General features: G+C 42.8%; 1 protein-coding gene across 1 annotated transcript in view; it reads left to right on the plus strand.

The window, feature by feature from the left end:
- LOC137625999 (mitochondrial-processing peptidase subunit alpha) overlaps positions 1-16,879 on the plus strand; it is a 656,206-nt gene that overhangs the window by 510,395 nt on the left and 128,932 nt on the right. The window lies entirely within an intron of this gene.

Below are 16,879 nucleotides of genomic sequence, written 5' to 3' on the forward strand. Positions count from 1 at the left end.
CCAATATAAGAGCATTGAAGAAAAGAAATTTTAGACTTTGCAACAGGAAGGGAAGAGTCATATGATTCTCCTTTTACTGAAAGAGAATATGATTTGGCACTTGCCTCTTGTTACAATACAGCCCCTGGACCTGATGGAATTCCATATGCAATGATTAAACATGGACATTTTAATAGAAAGTTCCGCTGACGACCGACGAGTCACTAACATGCCGGAGAACTGCTAGCCATGTCGGTACTGAAGTACTGTGCCAGTTGACTTATCCCCAAGTACTAGCCCTGACGGCAATATGCCAGTTGTATAGATGTATACAATACCCTGTACATCTGTATTATAGGACCATATTACAGACAGAAATCTTTGGTACATAACCATACAATAGAATAGTTTTCTAGTACTCTGTGCTGCTAAGCACAATCTCTTGCTGAGACCTATCTGATTTGGGGACTCCCTTCCCCACTTTTCTTACGCGGACTCTTCATCAGTCTCTTTGATTCTCATTATTGATTCCCTGGATGTAGACACTGTTTACGCTACTCTATCCTTATGGGCTAGAATCTTCCATTGGGCCCCACTTACAGAGGATGCCCTAGAATCAATAATTAGGAAGGTCGCAGCAGTTGGCTGGAGGGATTCACACGTATGTGTGTCTCCTATTCTTTTCCAGTGAACTTATCCTAAGCTTTATACAACAGAAAGGAATCTTCTATTACAGTGAAACACGACACTGAGAAGCTGATATAGGCAAACGGTCAGGTATGACTCATAAGGAGGACGGTAAAGTTTCTTAGTTCTCCTTGGGATGTTAAGCAGTATCCCATAGTTACAATGACCGTTGTTCCACAAACGGTCAGATATGTACACCTGATCATGGTAGGAGGGAGGGTCCTTGCTGGACCTTCGATCCTTGGGTCCAAGGCCTAACCAAGATGAGACTAGAATGGGAATAGACATACCGCCACCATCCTTTCCTCAACTCTTCCTGCATTCCAAATCCCCCCTGGAAGAGTATACCTTAGAGCTAGAGCATACTAGCGGTAAGGAAAGTAGAGTCCATCGATTTCCAAGGAAGGCTGGTTGGTGTTCACGTGAATTTTAAGCATTATTAATAGAATATGGCATGATCATAGTTATCCAAGTGTTTTGGAACTAGCCATTATTTTAGCCTTTTGGAAACCCAGTAAGGGTAAGTTTTTAGCAACAAACTATCGACCTATTACATTGACATCTTTTTTATGTAAAATCATGGAGAAGATGGTCAATGCAAGCTGAGGTGGCACCTTGAAAAGAAGGGTATTTTATCACCCATTCAATGTGGATTCAGAAAAATGCACTCAACGACATGTGTTGATATGACTTGAGTCCTCTATTTGTGAAGCGTTTACTTCCAAACACCACCATGTGACACTCCTTTTTTTGACCTAGAAAAGGCATGATACCACATGGAGATATGGTATACTTAAAACAACTCATGACTTGGGATTGAGAGGAGAGCTGACACTATTTATTCAGTCATTTCTTTCACATAGAGTTTTCCAAGTGAGAGTTGGAGAAACTCTGTCAGAGAGTAATTGTCAGAAAGAAGGAGTTCCTCAGGGTAATGTGCTGAGTGTAACCCTGTTTGCACTAGCAATTAATGGGATATCCTCAGCCATTCCCCGGGATGTTCTCGCAATATTATTTGTGGATGATCTCTCCATATCATTTGCTGGAGCTAGAATGGGAATGGTTGAGAGAAAACTACAACTCTCAATAAACAAAATTAATCAATGGGCCGATATGAATGGATTTAAGTTCTCGACAAGTAATACTACTATTGTACATTTTTGTCGTATCCGGGGAGTGCATCCAGAACCAGATATATACATTACAGGTCAACGTATCCCATGTGTAAGTGAAGCTAAATTTTTAGGTTTGATATTTGAATGTAGGCTTACATGGGCTTCTCACCTATTGTCCTATACATCATGGGGGCCAGACCACAATACTATTCTAAAATTATACAAGGCCTTGATTTTTTCCAAAATTAGTTATGGACTTGAAATATAGTCTTCAGCCACCCCAAGCCGATTAAAGATATTAGAATCAATACATCATGCTGGTATTAGATTGTCCACAGGAACGTTTTGAACTTTGCCTATTACAAGTCTGCTAGTTGATGCTGGAGAACTACCTCTAGACCTTTACCAAAATGCTTCCATTGTTCGGTATTGAGTTAGCCCTAACTCTTTAGATTTTCAGACTGCAAGCCTTGCAAGACACATCATATTTTGAGTTGCACCCTAAATCTCCTCAACCTTTTGGCTTTCGGGTGAAACAATTATTAAATAGTCTTGATATAATAAGAATTAAGGTGTTTCCATTTAAGGTATCATCGATGCCTCCATGGAAATTACTGACGTATCTTTTTGTAAATACTTTATTGGAGTTAAGAAGAATATGACTGACGTGAAAACCAGGTCTCTTTTTATGGAACATGTTGCAGAACATAGGGGATCGACTTTTATATATACTGATTGCTCCAAATCTGATGCTGGCGTTGGATTTGGAGTACATAGTAATAGTTTTAATTGTAGAGGTGCACTTCCTCTAACAGCTTCCATATTTAGTGCCGAATTGTATGGCATACTAACCGCTATTGAGAAAATAGCGTTGGAAAAGGAGGGTAATTTTACAATATTTAGTGATGCAAGGAGTGTTCTTCAAGCTTTAGAAGTTTTTAATTCTAGTAACCCTCTAGTTTTAAAGATCTTAGAATGGCTTTTTATTATTGAACTGAGAGGTATGATGATTCGATTTTGTTGGGTTCTAGCACATGTAGGCAGATTTACTGGCAAAGGATGCGGCATCCGAGTTGCTATCAAGAACGTATCCCATTCCGTGTAATGATTTCCTACCCACCATCAAGATATTGTTTTTCAATATTAATCTTACCCGATAATCATGTAGCTGTCAACTCTGTTGCCGACAGAAATCTACGGTCGGGATACGCCAGCGATCGCTATACAGGTGGGGGTGTACACAACAGCGCCATCTGTGGTCAGGTACTCCAGTACTTCTTGTCAACACCACCTCAATTTTTCCTCTGTCGTGCCTCCGGCTAGACCTACATGGATACGCTGTTGATTCTGGAGTTATTGTTCACGATTTGGTGATGTATTTGCTCTAGAGTTTAGCCTTCGCTATTCAGGAAGCTTTATCATTAGCTTAGCAAGTTTTTTGGAATTAATTTGATTTAATTTTGGTGACGAAGAGAGTATGAACTCTCTTTCACTTTTAAATGGCCGACCCTTCCCTTAGTCGGAAGTGTTGGTGTCGAAGAGAGTATAGACTCTCTTTCTTAATTTTGCTTAACAAAGTTATAGATTTATTTTATATCTCTCCGCCTTTTATAGGCCTCTTCGATTAACTTCCTTTTATTATAAACTTATTAAAATATGCGACCTTTCCTAATAGTAGGCGGTCTTTTCTTGGAACCGAAGTTAATTAACATTGAGCCCGTCATTTCGTTTTTACCTGTTAACTTTTTATGCTATTTTAATGTTTTTTGAAAGAATTTCTTTGATAGTCTCGTACTGTTTTCAAAGTTGAACTAACGTTTTGTTTTGTCTCTGCAGTTGTTGACGTTCAGAACGTTCAACTTGCGCTCTATCGTTACGATAGAGAGAGAGATTCACGGTTTCACGTTGCAGTAAGAGTAAACCGATTCTAGCGTTTTGTTCATTCTTTCTTAGCTTAAATGGTTTTAATTCTAATAAAGGAACTTTTTATTTGGGAAATCTTTCAGTTTTTTTTCCTTTAACAATAATATGTTTTAACGATATATATTATTGGGCTCATCTCTCAGGTTCTAAGTCAAAAGAGAGAGAGAGAGAGATAGAGACGGAGGGAGAGAGAGGAGGGTAAACGTTTCGTTCAAGCGGGTAACGTTGTTATCGTTTTTGCTCTTCTCCCTAGTCTCTTTAGGGGAAGAAGGTAAACGTTTCTAGAGTTTTATTCTTGTTCCCAGGCTTTTTGCGGTGAGAGATTTTAAACGTAGTTTATTTGATCTAGTGTTTAGTCTCTTTTCCAGCCACTGAATTATTTATCTTTCATTATGTTTTTCTGTTACATTGTAATACTGTTTTCGCGATTACTAACTTTTAATGAAGGATAGAATTGCGTGTTTCAGGTACAAACCACTTAAAGTTTCGAGTTCAGTGAAATAAGTGCAAACAGCAAATCAAAAGTGATAAAGTGATAAGGGCAAAGTGTTACAGTGTTGCGTTCGAGGGTTCGTCTGTTCGTGCCAGTTGTTCGCCTAGTCTGGGACCTCTTACAAGCTCCCAAGCCCAGGGGAGAAGTAACGTCGAAGGACTTATGGGTTCATCAGGCCTTGATCGACGAACAGACGTTTCCCTCCGTGGTTTCGGGTGTAACCAACTCACGTAGCCGACGTGATCACCCCACCCACACAAAGACGAGAGAGCCCATTTATTCCTCGTCTGCGGAAGAGGTTTCTCGCAGAAACCATGGACCAAATCTTGCAGCTTTTAAGTGCAAGTCGGTCCCTTCCGCGCAAGTCCAACTCCTAGGTGTAGCCATTAGCACTGGGTCAGTTCGGACTTGCTGCAGTACGACAACTGCACACCTCCCAGAGAGGCAAGGTGGTACCGCAACAGGCAGTAACTCCGTCTGTTGCCGCACCAGCTGTTTTAGACCCTCAGTCTCAACGGACAGTAGCTCCGTTTGTTGTTGTCTTTCATAGACCCTAGTGGTCTATGCTGCAGACAATGCAGTCTCAGCTTGCGGTTTTGATGCAGGAGTTTCAGGCAGAGAAGGTTAGCACACCTCCTCCTGCGAGCGCTCCTCCACCTCTGCGCAGTCCACCCTGCCAGACGTAGGATGTTGAGGCTCCTCCTGCCTCCATGCGTGAGCTGCCGCATTGGGAGTTGCCAGGTACCAGCGCTATGCAGCAACCTCCTCTTACCTTGAGGCAGGAGCCTCTTGCTATGCGGCAACCTCCTCAACCCTTGAGGCAGGAGCCTCATGCGTTGAGGCAACCTCCTCCACCCATGAGGCAGGAGCCTCATGCGTTGCGGCAACCTCCTCCACCCATGAGGCAGCAGCCTCATGCTATGCGGCAACCTCCTCTACCCATGAGGCAGGAGCCTCATGCTATGAGAAGCCTCATGCTATGCGGCATCCTCCTCAACCCATGAGGCAGGAGCCTCATGCGTTGAGGCAACCTCCTCCACCCATGAGGCAGGAGCCTCATGCGTTGCGGCAACCTCCTCCACCCATGAGGCAGCAGCCTCATGCTATGCCGCAACCTCCTCTACCCATGAGGCAGGAGCCTCATGCTATGCGGCATCCTCCTCAACCCATGAGGCAGGAGCCTCATGCTATGCGGCAACCTCCTCTACCCATGAGGCAGGAGCCTCATGCTATGCGGCATCCTCCTCAGCCCATGAGGCAGGAGCCTCATGCTATGAGGAGCCTCATGCTATGCGGCATCCTCCTCAACCCATGAGGCAGGAGCCTCATGCTATGAGGAGCCTCATGCTATGCGGCATCCTCCTCAACCCATGAGGCAGGAGCCTCATGCTATGCGGCAACCTCCTCTACCCATGAGGCAGGAGCCTCATGCTATGCGGCATCCTCCTCAACCCATGAGGCAGGAGCCTCATGCTATGCGGCATCCTCCTCAACCCATGAGGCAGGAGCCTCATGCTATGAGGAGCCTCATGCTATGCGGCATCCTCCTCAAACCATGAGGCAGGAGCCTCATGCTATGCAGCAACCGCCTCAACCCATGAGGCAGGAGCCTCATACTATGAGGCATCCTCCTCAACGCATGCGGCATGAGCCTCATCCCTTGCAGCATGAGCCTCATACCATGCAGCATGAGCCTCATCCCATGCAGCATGAGCCTCATCCCATGCAGCATAAGCCGCATGCCATGCAACATGCTCTGCTTTCCTTACAGCATGCTCTACATACAGCATGCTCTGCATACAGCATGCTCTGCATACCTTACCGCATGCTCCTCAGTCACACATCTTTGGTGTTGCCAACTCACAAGACTGTCAAGCAGTTTCATTACGTTGCCTTCTGGTCTGCTGCTTTTGCACCAGTGAAACCCTCACTGAGAGAACTTAGCTTTTCTCGGATATGGTTCCTGTAGATGAGAAAGTGCTATTCTCCCTCCTTCTGATATTCCCTTGAGGACTCTGTCATTTGGAGAGGAGCCTTTAGCTGCTTAGCCTCCTATGGACTTTTTTTAAGCATAACATGCTTCCAGGGAGGGTAATGGTTCCACTTCAGTCGCTAACCCCGTCTGTTACCACACCTGCTCCCATAGACCTTGAGCTTTGTTGCAAGACATGCAGTCCAAGCTTAGTCCTTGTTTGAGGATTTTTTGTTTACGGAGTCAGTGTGTCACTGGGAAGACGTTCAACAACCAGCAGAAGTGACTTGTTGTGACGCAGTGCGGCAACCTCAGCAACCCGATAAGGAGTTGTCTGTACGACCCAGACAGTCTAGACAGCTTCGGGTTGTCGCTGTACTTCCTCGCTTCCCCATGGTTGACAGTTCACAGACTGTGCAGCAGTGCCATGATCTTGTGTCCGGCTCCGTCAGACGACTGGCTTTTAAGAGCTCCCACAAGTCGTCGCTGTCTGGAGATTCTCAGATGGACTATGGATCTGACCAAGGAACTGGGCCTCCTGGTCAATTTTGAGGAGTCCCAGCTCGTCCCATCCCAGACCATTGTCTACCTGGGTATGGATCTTCAGAGTCGAGCTTTTCGGGCTTTTCCGTCGGCCCCAAGGATCTACCAAGCCCTAGAATGCATCCAGAGCATGCTGAGAAGGAACCGATGCTCAGTCAGGTAGTGGATGAGTCTAACAGGGACACTTTCATCGCTGGCCCTGTTCATCGAGTTAGGGAGACGCCACCTCCGCCCCCTTCAGTATCATCTAGCTGCTCACTGGATAAAGGACATGACGCTAGAGACGGTCTCAGTTCCTGTTTCCGAAGAGAGGAGGTCTACTCTCACGTGGTGAAAGAACAGCTTTCTTCTCAAGGAAGTCTACCTTTGGCTGTTCAGAAACCCGACCGCCGTCTCTTCTCTGACGCATCAAACACGGGCTGGGGTGCGACTTTGGACGGACAGGAATGCTCGGGAACATGGAATCAGGAGCAAAGGACACTTCACATCAATTGCAAGGAGCTGTTGGCGGTTCATCTGGCCTTGATAAACTTCAAGTCCCTCCAGCTTAACAAGGTGGTGGAGGTGGACTCTGACAACACCACAGCCTTGGCTTACATCTCCAAGCAGGGAGGGACTCATTCGTGGAAGTTGTTCTAGATCGCAAGGGACCTCCTCATCTGGTCAAAAGATCGAAAGCTCACGCTGGTAACGAGGTTCATTCAGGGCGATATGAATGTCATGGCAGATCGCCTTAGTCGGAAGGGTCAGGTCATCCCCACAGAGTGGACCCTTCACAAGAATGTTTGCAGCAGACTTTGGGCCCTGTGGGGTCAGCCAACCATAGATCTGTTCGCTACCTCGATAACCTAGAGGCTCCCGTTGTATTGTTCTCCGATTCCAGACCCAGCAGCAGTTCACGTGGATGCTTTTCTGCTGGATTGGTCCCATCTCGACCTGTATGCATTCCCGCCGTTCAAGATTGTCAACAGGGTACTTCAGAAGTTCACCTCTCGCAAAGGGACACGGCTGACGTTGGTTGGCTCCGCTCTGGCCCGCGAGAGAATGGTTCATAGAGGTACTGCAATGGCTGGTCGACATTCCCAGGACTCTTCCTCTAGGAGTGGACCTTCTACGTCTACCTCACGTAAAGAAGGTACACCCAAACCTCCACGCTCTTCGTCTGACTGCCTTCAGACTTTCGAAAGACTCTCAAGAGCTAGGGGCTTTTCGAAGGAGGCAGCCAGAGCGATTGCCAGAGCAAGGAGGACATCCACTCTCAGAGTCTATCAGTCTAAAGGGGAAGTCTTCCGAAGCTGGTACAAGGCCAATGCAGTTTCCTCAACCAGTACCACTGTAACCCAGATTGCTGACTTCCTGTTACATCTAAGGAACGTAAGATCCCTTTCAGCTCCTACGATCAAGGGTTACAGAAGTATGTTAGCAGCGGTTTTCCGCCACAGAGGCTTGGATCTTTCCACCAACAAAGATCTACAGGACCTCCTTAGGTCTTTTGAGACCTCAAAGGAACGTCGGTTGTCCACTCCAGGCTGGAATCTAGACGTGGTCCTAAGGTTCCTTATGTCATCAAGATTTGAACCTCTCCAATCAGCCTCTTTTAAGGACCTCACATTAAAACTCTTTTCCTCGTGTGCTTGACAACAGCTAAAAGAGTAAGTGAGATCCACGCCTTCAGCAGGAACATAGTTTTCACATCTGAAACGGCTACATGTTCCTAGCAGCTCGGTTTTTTGCTAAATCGAGCTTCCTTCACGTCCTTGGCCTAAGTCGTTCGAGATCCCAAGCCTGTCCAACTTGGTGGGGAACGAACTGGAGAGAGTACTTTGCCCAGTTAGAGCTCTTAGGTACTATCTAAAAAGGTCATAACCTTTACGAGGACAATCAGAAGCCTTATGGTGTGCTATCAAGAAGCCTTCTCTTCCAAGGTCTAAGAACTCAGTTTCTTACTAATTCAGGCTCCTGATTAGGGAAGCACATTCTCATCTGAAGGAAGAAGACCTTGCTTTGCTGAAGGTAAGGACACATGAAGTGAGAGCTGTGGCTACTTCAGTGGCCTTCAAACAGAACCGTTCTCTGCAGAGTGTTATGGATGCAACCTATTGGAGAAGCAAGTCAGTGTTCGCATCATTCTATCTCAAAGATGTCCAGTCTCTTTACGAGAACTGCTACACCCTGGGACCATTCGTAGCAACGAATGCAGTAGTAGGCGGGGGCTCAGCCACTACATTCCCATAATCCCATAACCTTTTTAACCTTTCTCTTGAATACTTTTTATGGGTTGTACGGTCGGCTAAGAAGCCTTCCACATCCTTGTTGATTTGGCGGGTGGTCAATTCTTTCTTGAGAAGCGCCGAGGTTAAAGGTTGTGATGAGGTCCTTTAGTATGGGTTGCAGCCCTTTATACTTCAGCACCTAAGAGTCGTTCAGCATCCTAAGAGGACCGCTACGCTCAGTAAGGAAGACGTACTTAATAAAGGCAGAGTAATGGTTCAAGTCGTCTTCCTTACCAGGTACTTATTTATTTTATGTTATTTTTGAATAACTAATAAAATAAAATACGGGATACTTAGCTTCTTTGTTAACATGTATGCTGGTCTCCACCCACCACCCTGGGTGTGAATCAGCTACATGATTATCGGGTAAGATTAATATTGAAAAATGTTATTTTCATTAGTAAAATAAATTTTTGAATATACTTACCCGATAATCATGATTTAATTGACCCACCCTTCCTCCCCATAGAGAACCAGTGGACCGAGGAAAAAATTGAGGTGGTGTTGACAAGAAGTACTGGAGTACCTGACCACAGATGGCGCTGTTGTGTACACCCCCACCTGTATAGCGATCGCTGGCGTATCCCGACCGTAGATTTCTGTCGGCAACAGAGTTGACAGCTACATGATTATCGGGTAAGTATATTCAAAAATTTATTTTACTAATGAAAATAACATTTTTTAATAAATGGCAACAGCACTGGGATAGTCTAGGTGGCAATAAAATGAGAGAAGAACAAACGTCATATCTCCTTCGAGGTATGACATGATGCCCCAAAAATGGGAGACAACAGTTGACACACAAGTTTCTTCTAAAAGGCCAACACCAACCGTATTGCGACGACTGTTTAGTACCTTTAACAGTGAGGCATTTGTTGACCGAATGCCCTAATTATAATAACTAAAGAAATAGATATCTGTTTGAGGCTCGAGGTGAGGATGGCAGGTTCATCCTTGCCAAGATTTTTTAACATGATGTGTCCTACTATGCGAGCGGCATTTTTAGATTTTTTTCAGAATCAGGCCTTCTGAAAACTATTTAACTTTTATAATGACATCTTAATTTTTATGTTTTTACTTGAATTCTCTTTAATTTTTCATATATAATAAATGCTATCGGCGTCAATGACCTTAGATGTCCGGATGCCAGAAAACTTTCAATCAATCTATTAAACAACTCCCAAAACCTTTTCTCTTACTAGGAGATTTTGATAGTGGATATCCTTTGAGGTGATGTTTTGGCAAACGCAAGGGGTAATGTTATATCATCAATTTTGGGGAATGAAGATGTAGAACTCCTTTATTCAGGAGAGCCCACACACTTTCATGTTCAGACAAGTACCTTGTCCTTCATTGACCTATAAGTTGCAAGCTCTAACCGTCTTCTCGATTTTAATTGGAGAACATTAGATGATTGGCATACTAGTGATTATGCACCAATCATTATAAACACCAACAATGGTCCACCTTTACAGAGATCGCAACAATGGAATCTTGATAAGGCGGACTGGGATAGATTTGGGGAGCTAAGTGAAATTGAATGAAATGGAGAACAGTTTGAAAGTGCTTATGATGCCATAGACTTACTTAATGGAGTTCTTCACACAGCAGGAGTCAATTCCATTCCCAAAACAACAGGGATATTCAAACGACAACCAGTCCCCTGGTGGTCATCAGAACTAATTGCCCTGCACATAGCCACAAGAAAGTCTTTAACTCGATGGCGCAGGTGCTGTACTGAGGAGAATTGACATATACAAGAAATGTAGAGCACAGTTCCGTCGTTCCATGAAAGAAGCTAGGCGCTAGTCTTGGGTGTCATCTGTTTCCTACATTAACAGTAGAACACCGACATCATCTGTGTGGAGAAAAGTGAAAAAGATAGAAGGCAAACTCACCCCAAACCCACCACTAGTGTTAAGGGTAAATGGTTAGTATGTAACTGGAGCAACTGAGGTTAGCAATGGCCTGGCTGATCGTTTTTCAAATGTATCATGCAAGTGTGGGGGCATTGAAGAAAAGAAAGTTTTAAATTTCTCAACAAGAAAGAAAAGTCATACAATTCTCCTTTTACTGAAAGAGTATTCTATTCAGCACTTGATATGTGTAACGATACAGCCCCTGGACCCGATGGAGTTCCATATGCAATGATTAAACATGTACCTGTTAATACCAAGTTATTTATTTTAAGCATTAATAATAGAATATTGCATGATCATGGTTATCCAAGTGTTAAGGAACTAGCCATTATTTTAGCCTTTTTAAAACCGGGTAAGGATAAGTTTTTAGCTGCAACCTATCGACCTATTGCATTAATGTCTTGCTTTTGTAAGATCATGGAGAAGATGGTCATTGCAAGACTGTTGTGGTACCTTGAAAAGAAAGGTATTTTATCACCTATCCAGTGTGGATTCAGGTAAATGCACTTAACAACTGATGTGTTTATACGACTTGAGGCGTCTATTTGTGAAGCCATGGCTTCCAAACAGCGTCATGTAACAGTATTTTTTTTTTACCTTGAAAAGGCATATGGTACTGCATGGAGATAGGGTATACTTAAATCCATTCATGAATTGGGATTAAGAGTAGAGCTACCACCGTTTTTTCAGTCATCTCTTCAACATAGAGTTTTTCAAGTGAGAGTGGGGTAAACTTTATCAGAGAGTAAATGTCAGGAAGAAGGAGTTCCCCAGGGTAGTGTGCTAAGTGTAACCCTATTCGCACTAGCAATTAATGGGATATCCTCAGTCATTCCCCAAGATATCCTCTCTACACTATTTGTGGATGATCTCTCCATATAATTTGCTGGAGCTAGAATGGGAATGGTTGAGAGAAAACTGCAACTCTCAAGTGATAAAATTGTTCAGTGGGCTGATATGAATGGGTTTAAGTTTTCAGCAAGCAAAACTACTCTTGTCCATTTCTGTCATGTCCGGGGAGTACATCCAGGCCCGGATATATACATGAAAGGACAACTGATCCTTTGTGTAGGGGGAGCTAAATCTTTAGGATTGATTTTCGATTGTAGGTTGACCTGAGTCCCACACTTGAAGGTGTTAAAAGCTAAATGTCTTGAGGGTCTGAATCTTTTAAAAGTATTGTCCCATACATCATGGGGGGCAGACCGTAAAACTATTTCATAATTATACAAGGCCTTGAATTTTTCCAAAATTAGTTATGGGTATGAAATATACTCCACAGGAGCATTTAAAACTTCACCTATCTCAAGTCTCCTTGTTGTACCGGAGACTTAACTCTAGACAATTACTGAATGTGTTCCATTATTTGGTATTGGTTTAGGTTACAAAGACTCCCTAACTCGTTAGCCTTTCAGACTGCAAGACTTGTAAGGCACTCAACATACTTCGAGTTGCATCCAAAATCTCCTTAACCTTATGGCTTTCGTGTGAAACAGTTATTAAACAGAGTTGATATAATTAGAGGTAAGGTGCTTCCATTTATGATATCATCAACCCCTCCATGGAAATTACCAGAGATATCTTTTTGTAAATATTTTATTGGTGTTAAAAAAAATTTGACTGGATTAGAAGTTGGTCCCTTTTTATGGAACATTTTGAGGAACATAGGGAGTCAACTTTTATATATACTGATGGTTCCAAATCTGATGCTGGCATTGGATTTGGAGTATATAGTAGTTCTTTTAACTGTAGAGGGGCACTTCTTCCAATATCTTTCATATTTACTGTGGAATTATATGGCATATTAACTGCTATTGAGAAAATAGCATTAAAAGAGGAAGGCAATTTTACCATTTATAGTGATTCAAGAAGTATCCTTCAATCTTTAGAAGGTTTTAATTCTAGTAACCCTTCAGTTTCAAAGGTTGTAGAGGGGCTTTTAATTATTGGCCTAAAAGGTATAACAGTTCGATTTTGCTGGGTTCCGGCACACGTAGGTGTGTCTGGAAATGAAGAGGCATATTCACTGGCAAAGAGTGCTGCAGCCGAGTTGCTACCTAGAAGGTCTCCCATTCATTGTGAGGATTTTTTACCAGCAATTAAGAATTCTATTTATAACAATTAGCAACAGCATTGGGACTGTTTAAGCGAAAATAAAATGAGAGAAATTTTGATAGGTATATCCCCTTGGAGGTATAATGGGATGCCCCAAAAATGGGAGACTACTCTTTGTTGTCATAATACCCTCGACAGTGAGGCATTTGTTGACTGAATGCCGCAGTTATAGCACTGAAAGAAATAGATATCTGTTTGAGGCTTGTGATGAAGATGGCAGGTTCATCCTTGCCAAGATCCTTGGACATGATGTGTCGCACAATGCTGGTGGCATTTTTAAATTTATATCAGAAGCAGGTCTTCTTAATGCTATTTTAACCATTATAACATATTTACTTCTCTACTTTAATTGAATATTCTTTTAATGTTTTTTTATAATAAACAATATCGGTGTCAATGACCTTAGATGTCAGGATGCCAGAGAACTTCAAATCAATCAGTCAATTAATCCTCCAATATCTTCCATATTTACTGCTGAATTATATAGCATATTAACCGCTATTGAGAAAATAGTGTAAAAAGAGGAGGCAATTTTACCATTTTTAGTGATTTAAGAAGTGTTCATCAAGCTTTAAAAGATTTTAATTCTTGTAACCCTCTAGTTTTCAAGATTTTAGAGTGTTTCTTAATCATTGGCCTGAAAGTTATAACAGTTTGATTTTTCTGGGTTGTGGCACACGTAGGTGTGTCTGGTAATAAAGAGGCAGATTCACTGGCAAAGAGTGCTGCATCCAAGTGGCTACCAAAAAGGTATCCCATTCTTTGTAATGATTTTTACCAGCAATTAAGAATTTTATTTATAACAATTGGCAACAGCATTGGGATAGTTTAACCGAAAATAAGATGAGAGAAATTGCGATTGTTATATCCCCTTGGAGGGCTGGCCAACACCAACCTTATTTCGACGACTGTTTAATACCCTTGAGACTGAGGCATTTGTTGACGGAATGCCCCTCTTATAGCACAGAAAGAAATAGATATCTATCTGAGGCTCGGGGTGAAGATGGCAGGTTCATCCTTGCCAAGATCGTTGGACATAATGTGTCGTACAATGCTAGTGACATTTTTAGAATGATATCAAAAGCAGGTCTTCCTAATGATATTGTAACATATTTACTTTTCTGGTTTTAACTGAATATTCTTTTAATCTTTATTTATAATAAACGATATTGGCGTCAATGACCTTCGATGTCAGGATGCTAGAGAACTTCAAATCAATTAATCAATCTAGTCTTGGGTAGTAGGTTAACCAGGGCACCAGCCAACCGTTGAGAAACTAATGCTAGAGTTATGGGGTCCTTTTACTGGCCAGTCAGTACTACATAGGACCCTTCTCTCTGGTTACGGTTCTTTCCCTTTGCCTACACAGACACCGAATAGTCTGGCCTAATTCTTTACATATTCTCCTCTGTCCTCATACACCTGTCAACACTGAGATTGTCAAATAATTCTTCTTCACCCAAGGGGTTAACTACTGCACTATAATTGTTCAGTGGCTACTTTCCTCTTGGTAAGGGTTAAAGAGACTCTTTAGCTATGGTAAGCAGCTCTTCGAGAAGGACACTCAGAATCAAACCATTGTTCTCTAGTCTTGGGTAGTGCCATAACCTCTGTACCATGGTCTTCCACTGTCTTGGGTTAGAGTTCTCTTGCTTTAGGGTACAGTTGTGCACTGTTCTATCTAGTTTCTCTTCCTCTTGTTTTGTTAAAGTTTTTATAGGAAATATTTATTTTGATGTTACTATTCTTGAAATATTTAAATTTTCCTTACTTCCTTTCCTCACTGGGCTATTTCCCCTGTTGGGCCCCCTGGGCTTATAGCATCCTGCTTTTCCAACTAGGGCTGTAGCTTAGCATTTAATAATAATAATAATAATAATAATAATAATAATAATAATAGTGCCATAGCCTCTTTACCATGGTCTTCCACTGTCTTGGGTTTGAGATCTCTTACTTGAAGGTACACTCGGGCACATTATTCTATCTTGTTTCTCTTCCTCTTGTTGTTTTAGAGTTTTTATCCTCATGTTATTTTCAAATGTTTATGGTTTGTATATGAAAGATTTTTATGTTATTGTTCTTAAACTAATAGTAGTTTTTCCTTATTTCCTTTCTTCTCTGGGCTATTTTCCCTGTTGAAGCCCTTGGGCTTATAGCATCCTGCTTTTCCAACTAGGATTGTAGCTTAGCAAGTCTATCTATATACCAAGGCACTTCCCCCAATTTTGGGGGGTAGCCGACACCAACAGTGAAACAAAACAAAAAGGGGACCTCTACTCTCTATGTTCCTTCAGCCTAATCAGGGACTCAACCGAGTTCAGCTGGTACTGCTAGGGTGCCACAGCCCAACCTCCCACATTTCCACCACAGATGAAGCTTCATAATGCTGACTCCCCTACTGCTGCTACCTCCGCGGTCATCTAAGGCCCCGGAGGAAGCAGCAGGGCCTACTGGAACTGCGTCACAATCGCTCGCCATTCATTCCTATTTCTAGCACGCTCTCTTGCCTCTCTCACATCTATCCTCCTATCACCCAGAGCTTTCTTCACACCATCCATCCACCCAAACCTTGGCCTTCCTCTTGTACTTCTCCCATCAACTCTTGCATTCATCACCTTCTTTAGCAGACAACCATTTTCCATTCTCTCAACATGGCCAAACCACCTCAACACATTCATATCCACTCTAGCCGCTAACTCATTTCTTACACCCGTTCTCTCTCTCACCACTTCGTTTCTAACCCTATCTACTCGAGATACACCAGCCATACTTCTCAGACACTTTATCTCAAACACATTCAATTTCTGTCTCTCCATCACTTTCATTCCCCACGACTCCGATCCATACATCACAGTTGGTACAATCACTTTCTCATATAGAACTCTCTTTACATTCATGCCCAACCCTCTATCTTTTACTACTCCCTTAACTGCCCCCAAAACTTTGCAATCTTCATTCACTCTCTGACGTACATCTGCTTCCACTCCACCATTTGCTGCAACAATAGACCCCAAGTACTTAAACTGATCCACCTCCTCAAGTAACTCTCCATTCAACATGACATTCAACCTTGCACCACCTTCCCTTCTCGTACATCTCATAACCTTACTCTTACCCACATTAACTCTCAACTTCCTTCTCTCACACACCCTTCCAAATTCTGTCACTAGTCGGTCAAGCTTCTCTTCTGTGTCTGCTACCAGTACAGTATCATCCGCAAACAGCAACTGATTTACCTCCCATTCATGGTCATTCTCGCCTACCAGTTTTAATCCTCGTCCAAGCACTCGAGCATTCACCTCTCTCACCACTCCATCAACATACAAGTTAAACAACCACGGCGACATCACACATCCCTGTCTCAGCCCCACTCTCACCGGAAACCAATCACTCACTTCATTTCCTATTCTAACACATGCTTTACTACCTTTGTATAAACTTTTCACTGCTTGCAACAACCTTCCACCAACTCCATATAACCTCATCACATCCCACATTGCTTCCCTATCAACTCTATCATATGCTTTCTCCAGATCCATAAATGCAACATACACCTCCTTACCTTTTGCTAAATATTTCTCGCATATCTGCCTAACTGTAAAAATCTGATTCATACAACCCCTACCTCTTCTAAAACCACCCTGTACTTCCAAGATTGCATTCTCTGTTTTATCCTTAATCCTATTAATCAGTACTCTACCATACACTTTTCCAACTACACTCAACAAACTAATACCTCTTGAATTACAACACTCATGCACATCTCCCTTACCCTTATATAGTGGTACAATACATGCACAAACCCAATCTACTGGTACCATTGACAACACAAAACACATATTAAACAATCTCACCAACCA

This window comes from Palaemon carinicauda, chromosome 33 (genome assembly GCF_036898095.1).
Source record: "Palaemon carinicauda isolate YSFRI2023 chromosome 33, ASM3689809v2, whole genome shotgun sequence".
Lineage (NCBI taxonomy): Eukaryota > Metazoa > Arthropoda > Malacostraca > Decapoda > Palaemonidae > Palaemon > Palaemon carinicauda.